The sequence below is a fragment of the Rhincodon typus genome, chromosome 31, assembly GCF_021869965.1.
Source record: "Rhincodon typus isolate 14 chromosome 31, sRhiTyp1.1, whole genome shotgun sequence".
NCBI classification, from domain to species: domain Eukaryota; kingdom Metazoa; phylum Chordata; class Chondrichthyes; order Orectolobiformes; family Rhincodontidae; genus Rhincodon; species Rhincodon typus.
The window spans coordinates 8,217,671-8,225,613 of record NC_063362.1 but is presented as its reverse complement, the minus strand read 5'-3'; positions in this window follow the sequence as shown (position 1 = coordinate 8,225,613).

The following is a 7,943-nucleotide window of genomic DNA, read 5'->3' as shown; positions in this document are numbered from 1 at the left end:
AATACTGCATTCAATTCTAGTCTCCCTGATACAGAAAAGGTGTTGTGAAACTTGAAAGGGATCAGAAAAGATTTACAAGGATGTAGCCAGGGTTGGAAGAATTGAACTATAGGGAGAGGCCGTATAGGCTGGGGTTATTTTCCCTGGAGCATCGGAGGCTGAGGGGTGACCTTATAGAGATTTATAAAATCATGAGGGGCAGTGATAGGGTAAATAGCCAAAGGGGAGTCCAAAATGAGAGAGCATAGGTTTAAGATGAAGGGGGAAAGATTTAAAAGGGACCTAAATGGCAACATTTTCATGCAAAGGGTGGTGCGTATATGAAATGAGCTGCCAGAGGAAGTGGTGGAGGCTGGTACAATTACAACATTTAAAAGGCATCTGGATGGGTACATGAATAGGAAGGGTTTAGAAGGATTTAGGCCAAATGCTGGAAAATAGGACTAGATTAATTTCGGATATCTGGTTGGCACAGACGAGTTGGACCAAAGGTCTGTGTCCGTGCTGTACATCTCTATAATCATGGAACAAAACAGTACAGTCAGAGACCCTTGGCCTATCAAATTGATGCTGATGCTTATTAGAGTTGTCTACTGAAAGTCATCTGCTTTTTATTAGCCCTATAATTTGTTCCCATTTCTTTAAAAGTTGCCAGTTTCTCCTGACAATAAAGCGCAGATAACACATGTGAGTTGTAATTAAATAGAAGGCAGGACATTTATTCCATAAGCAACATCGCTTAGAGAATGTTCTTCAAACCATGAGTGGGTCAAGCTGTGAGATAAATTTCTCCCTTGAGTTCACCAGATGTTTGCACACACTCTTTCCAACAGATTCACTGAAAAAAGCAACCAGAAACCAAGTGTGATTTCCCATTCCTGATTGGCAGATCAACTGCAATGACCATGTTCCTACAATGAGTGAAACAAGCTAACTCAATACAGACCATCCCCTCCCTCGCATAGTTGAGTTCAGCTGATCTGAGATTACCCCATGCATTGGACTGTAGGGTGACAAATAGCCTGGGGCATGTTACAGACAAACAAAGAAGGCCAGCTGCCCTCTTCGGTCACAACGATGAGGCACAGACAATTTGAGTGAACCCTACAATTTGACAAATGTTTAGGTCTGATCCCTGCTTGTGCTGAGTTAGCTCATTGCAGCTGGGATGTCAGCAAGGGAGAACAGTTGACCCATGTGCCTGTAAGCAGGAAAAGCTGTGAGGAGCCAGGGTCTGTCTATAGTGACGTTGGCTAATAAAGGGGTGAGTTGGGATTGAATTGACATATCCACTTTTATTTACCTTGGGTGGTTTCTCTTCAATGGCTAGTTTGGTCAGGATCTGACTCAGCTGGGAGTACTTCAAACAGTCAAATACCTCCCCCTTTCACAAGCCATGGCCACTTAGGGTAAGGCCTTGCAGGGTGCTGTTGACAACAGACTTGAAGTTAATCCGAGTAAAGGCATTCAGGATGTTCCACAACCAAGGGTTAAATATGTTGCACCCAACTGGCAGATTGCCATTGCAAAGAGGTGACAAGGTGATGTTTTGTGACGCATGTTACACTCCAAACAGGTTCAACCAAGGAAAGTCATTCAGTAGCTGCTTGTTCAGTCTGAGAGCAGGTCTTGTGATTGCTATAGTTACATAGCAGCAAAGTTAATCTGTAGGCCTTTGAGTAATGAGCAGGCATTGACAAGAAGCAAGCTATGCTTCAACTGTTACCAAACAATAGGTTATTAATAGAATGAAACCTTACCCAGCTGTCACACAGATGAAACTGAGGTCCTCTCAAGTGGATGTGAAATAGTTTGAAGAGAAGTTGGAGGCAGGCGTTCTCCCTTGTCTGTATATATGTTATATCTCCCAAACAACCAACATCGCTAAAGCCGAATATCCAGTCATTACCTAACTGTTGTTTGTGGGAGCTTGCTGTGCACAGATTGACAGCTGTGATACCTACATTACAACACTGATTATACTTCAAAAGTACTTCTCCCAATGTCACTCATAGAATGTAGGCATTGCTGCTAAAGCCAGCAGTTACAGCCCGTCCCCAATTGCCCTTGAACTGAATGGCTTGTTGAGCCCTTTCAGAGCCTGGTTAGGATTCTACCACATTGTTGCTACTACCATTGATAACATAGAATCCTTACAGTGTGGTAGCAGGCTATTTGGCCCATCAAGTCCACACCAACCCTCCAAAGAGCATTCCACCCATACCCATATTCTAAAACCCTGCATTTCCCATGGCTAATTCTCCTAACCTACGTATCCCTGGACACTATGGGCAATTTAGCACGGCCAATCCACCTACACGGCACATCTTTGGACTCTGGGAGGAAACTAGAGCAACTGGAGGAAACCCACACGGACACAGGGAGAATGCGCAAACTCCATACAGACAGTGGCTCGAGGATGGAATCGAACCCAGGTCCCTGGCGCTGTTCTGGAGTCATGCAAGGTTGACAGATTTCCTTTCCTAAAGGAGATTAGTGAATGAAATTGTTACTTATGACAATCTACAGTGGTTGTATACTCACCATTAGGGCCAGCATTTAATTCAAGACTTTTATTGAATTCAGATTTCACCAGCTGCCATGGTTGGATTCAAACCTACATCCCGAGGATGCTAACCTGGGGCTCTGGATTATTAGCCCAGTGAGATTAACACCCGTGTCTCCACCTTCCCTGAAGCTCATGAGCTGTAAGATGTTTTGGGATGGGGGATTAGGTTGAGAAAGGCTGTTTATGAATAAGTTGCTTTTTATCCCTTATAGATTCACAGAGTTGTATAAAATGGAAACAAACCCTTTGGTCCAATTCATCCACGCTGACCAGACATCTTAAACTGATTTGCCAGCATTTGGCCCATATCCCTCCAAACCTTTCCTGTTCATATACCCATACAGATGCCTTTTAAATGTTGTAATTGTACCAGCCTCCACCACTTCCTCTGGTAACTCATTCCATACACACTCCACCCTCCACATGAAAAAGTTACCCTTCAGGTCCCTTTTAAATTTTCTTTTATATCATCTACTCACCCAATCTGTACCAACTCCTCATCGGTTCATGCAACATGAGTTAACAGTGACATGTTAGTAGATCACTGTTGTGGATTACTGATCTAGCCTGGGTACGAGGTAAGCTGGTTCCCAATACTTGGAGAGATTGGCATCAATTTTTCAAGGCCTGATTCACAGATGATGAGGTGAATTGTCAGTTCATTTGAAGCAAGATGCATCAGGAATGCTGATTTCCATGGCTGAGCCAATGCTTGCTGCTCCAATTAAATAATATACAGAGGTCCAGAAAGAAAGGCCTCCATTTATATAGCACCTTTCACATTCTCAGGATGTCCCAAAACACTGCATACATGGCCCTCCAGCAAAAATTGCAGCCAAATCCCAGCTGTCATTGGGATGTAAAAGAGTGACTTGCATTAACTTAGCCCTTTACACAGGCATTAGAGAACTGAAAGCATTTAATGGCCAATAAAGCACTTTTCAGGTGTGGTCACTGCTGTAGAAAGGCAGCAGTTAAATTGAGCATAGTATGATCCCACAAACAGCATTCCTGTAATGACCTGATAATCCCTAATATTGATTGAGAGATAAATATTGGCTGTTGTATAAGTTGGTGGTTCTGAAAGAGTTAATGTTGAGGTTGCATTAAACTACACTCAATCTGATTATGTCAAACAGTCTTTAGATGGTGTTATCTAGGTCTAGGCCCGAAACGTCAGCCTTCCTGCTCCTATGATGCTGCTTGGCCTGCTGTGTTCATCCAGCTCTACACCTTGTTATCTCAGATTCTCCAGCATCTGCAGTTCCTACTATCACTGTATCATAGCACGTGACTTAAGGGTATAAAGATCTCATAATGCTGTAAGACTCTATCCATCTTACCTCAGGATCACTTGAAGCATGATATACCACTGAAAGCACACTGCTCTGCTCTGATGCAACTGAATATTTTAATATGAGACAAGAGACGTAGGTGTTTCAGAATTGTAACATTTGTGCACAATAGTTGGCTGTAATAAACTTCATTAGATTCTTCATTCAGTTTCTTATGTTATGAGGGATTACTGATGCTGGAAGCAAACTCACATCAAATTGGGCAGTTTAGCATAAGGTACCATAAGACCATAAGGCTTAAGAGCAGAATTAGACTCATTCGGCCCATCGAGCTATTGCTTATTTTTTCTCAACCCCATTCTCCTGCCTTCCCTCATAACTCTTGATACTAATCAAGGACTTATCTATCTCTGTCTTAAATATACAAACTCCTGATGGAGACAGATGTGTTCATCCCTGGCTCCTGTTAGTTTTAAATTATTATACCCAACTAGGCAATGTAACTTATACCTATTGTTATCATGCAATAAACTGCATCGAGTTGTGTAAGACTCTTCTTGTTCAGACTCACCAGTGGTCTGTCCTCTACCACACACAGGCCTTCAGATCCAGACCAGAAAGGAGGACTGGAAGCCTATGGAGACCAATGGGATCCTAGGGACAGGGGTGCACCATCATCCCAGACAACGTTATAGGCAGTCCCCGGGCTACGAATGGGTTCCGTTCTTGAGTACATTTGTAAGTTGAGTTGCACCGAAGTCGGAACACAATGCAACACAACATAAAATAACCATTCATATGTATGAGCAAACACCCTCATGTTGGATCATTAAAATTAATATTAATGTACCTCTGATGGGATCTCATTCACAAGTACAAGCATTTGTAAGTCAGATGTTTGTAAATGAGTGAGCACCTCTATTTTGGTTCATTGTGTTTCCTTCCATTTTTCATAAGTTTCCATTAAGTGTTTGATTGTGTTTTTGTTACAGTGCCCCATTGGAGTTGTCTAATGATTTGTTAATTTGACGTTTTAAAGCATAGAAAGGAGGATTAGTTTCAGCACTACACCTTAACCACCCAGAGCCCAAAACGACACTGGCCAGACAGCAGGAAGAGCACCCCTGTTCAAAATCGTATCACAGGGTCTTTCATGTCCACCCGAGAGAGGAGATAGGCTTCAGCTTACCCTCTCAGCCAAAAAAACGATGCGCCTGTCAGTGCAGCATTCCTCTGGCCGAGAGCAGCACTGCAGTGTTAATTTTGAGTTTTGTATTTGGCCTTCAGCACCCGCAAACAACAGTCTCAGATAAGATTATTACCAACTCAGCTACAGCTGGGAATACAGTCAAGCAATGATACTGTGTGACCACATTCAGAACCACTCGCTGGTTTACTTTTCCTGTTAAAATGTTGCATTCCAAGAGACAAAAAATAGATTATTTTCAATGGAGTCCTGATTGGTGTAATGGATGTTTATTATCAACAACTCATATTTATGTTGCACCTTGAACATAGTAGATGTCCCAAGTCCTTCAGAGAAGCATAATAAGCTGGAAAAATAAAGGCACATAGTCAAAAGGAAACTGGGCAGCCACCTAGCACACAGCAAGCTCCCACAATCAATAATATCACAATGACCCGATAATCTGAGTCGTAATGTTGATTGAAGGATAAATATTAATTGGGATACTGCGGACAATAACTCTACTGTCCTTCAAAACATTGTCATAGATCCTTTACATACACCTGACAGGGCATCAGGTCAATTATCACATTGTTGCTTGTGGGAGCTTGCTGTGTATAAATTGGCTGCTGTGTTTCCTGCATTACAACAATCACCAATCATCAAAAAAGTACTTAAAACCCTTTGAGAAGTCCCTCAGTTATGAATCCCTTGGCTGTGAAATGCCCTATTCAAATACACGTTTCCTTTTGTATAGAGGAGTAAGGAGCGGGGAGATATCATAGCAACCTATCAAATTCTAACAGGACTACGCAGGGTAGGATGTTCCCGATGACTCCAGAACCAGGAGTCAAAGTCCTTCTCCCCGAGAGTGGGGAGCTTGTGGAATTCATTGCCACAAAAAGCGGTCGAGACCACAATGCTGAAAATTTTCAAAAAGTAATTAGATGTAATTCTTAGAGCCAAATGAATCATAGAGTATGGAGAGAAAGCAGTCACAGGGCACTGAGTTAGATGATCAGGCACGATCATGTTGAATGATAGTGTTGGTTTGAAGGGTTGAATGACCTACTTCTGTTCCTAATTTCTAAGTTGCAATAGATATTCTTTGCCAATGATCCCATTTGGGCCTGACTGCAAAGTTTACAGGGAAGCCAAGTGACACTGAGTTTATCTTTGGCCAGGATAAAATAGTGCCAGGAGAAGTCACAACTAAGGCAATGTTAGTTTATTTTCATTTCATGTGGAGGGGAGACAGAGGAGTCCCCTCCCAGCTAGGCCTAGCCCACAAGGAAACCTCATACCTCCCCTGCCCTGATCCCACCTGCATTCCCACTCCTGATGGTAGGATCCCTGAGGAATGGCCAGGCAGAACAAGCCTGGGCACTGACCCTGCTCAGTCACAAAAGCAAATTTCAGTTACTTCCTAGAAGGCAGTCAGTGAAATTTAACTGAGGCCTGTAATCAAAACGGAGTCTCTATATTGCTGGAATGGCTAAAATACATAATATCCATGGCACAGAAAGATTTTATCGTGGTTGGTTTCTGACAATGCTTATGCTCCACATGTTCTCTCCATCTAAATCAGCAGAAACTCCTATTCTGTTCTCCCTCTTGTGCTTAACCATCTTTGCTTTAATCTACACAGTAGCCCCAACCACTCCTGTGGCAGCATGTAGGTGGTACAATGGCTCAGTGATTAGCACTTCTTCCATTATAGTGCCAGGGACCTGGGTTTGATTCCAGCCTTGGGTAACTGTCTGTGTGGAGTCTGCATGTTCTCCTCGTGTCTGCATGGGTTTCCTTCCACAGTCCAAAGACGTGCAGGTTAGGTGGATTACCCATGGTAAATATGGGTATGGAGTAGGGGTTTGGTGGGAGTGATCTTCAGAAGGCCAGTGCTGACTCAATGTGGTGAACAGCCTCTTTCTGCACTGTAGGGAGGCTAGGTTCTGCATTCAGTTTGTTCCCTGGGTAAAATTCCTGATTTGGATTTATTGGTGACTGTATCTTACGGTTATGGCTCAGGTTTTGAACAGACAACAGAACTGACTCAGAGAAGATGTGACTATACAGCCCATGACAGACAGACCGAGAGACACAAGCTCCCTTCAACCCTGTTCAAATCACACTTTGCCTTCAGTGCACACAACCCAACAAATTATAAATGTTCGTTAGTGTGGAGACTGATTTTTTTTGTGTGCAATTCTTCAGCTCTAACCTTCTGGTGTTTACTTGACCTCACAACTGCCGCAGTTCTGACCTGGTTCTCAAAGAGGTCATGTTAGGGGTCACAGGTCATCCCTCCCCCTCATTGTGAGAAGGAGGAAGAAAGGGACAGAGAACATGCTGCCCACACCTTTTGAGAAAATGGAAGAAAGCGCAGAAACAGCGAGGTCAGTCATTTATATGTGCTTTCCCTCCAATAGCTTGAAAAGGCTTCACTTAAAAGGTTAAACAAAGGTGAAAGAATCAGTCAATCAGGTCCGAAGGGGTCATGTTGAAGATTTCAAACTTTGAATTTACCCACGTTGGCTGTGAGGTTTGAACAGTGGGTGCACAAAACAGCAGAATCATATTTTCATAATTCAGCCCGAAACCCCTGCATGAGGAGGCAGTAATCCTCACCAAGATTCAACTGTTCATTCACTCCCAATGACAACAAAGCTTTCATTGGACATTGCTGCAGGATCAGGTGCTGTGATTTACCCAGTGTCGTGGGACACGGTGTCATGGCATGATGGTTCTCAGCGACCCGGTGTGGGGGTCTCTCTCGGCCCTATGTGGGGGTCTCTCTCGGCCCGGTGTGGGGGTCTCTCTCGGCCCTATGTGGGGGTCTCTCTCGGCCCGGTGTGGGGGTCTCTCTCGGCCCTATGTGGGGGTCTCTCTCGGC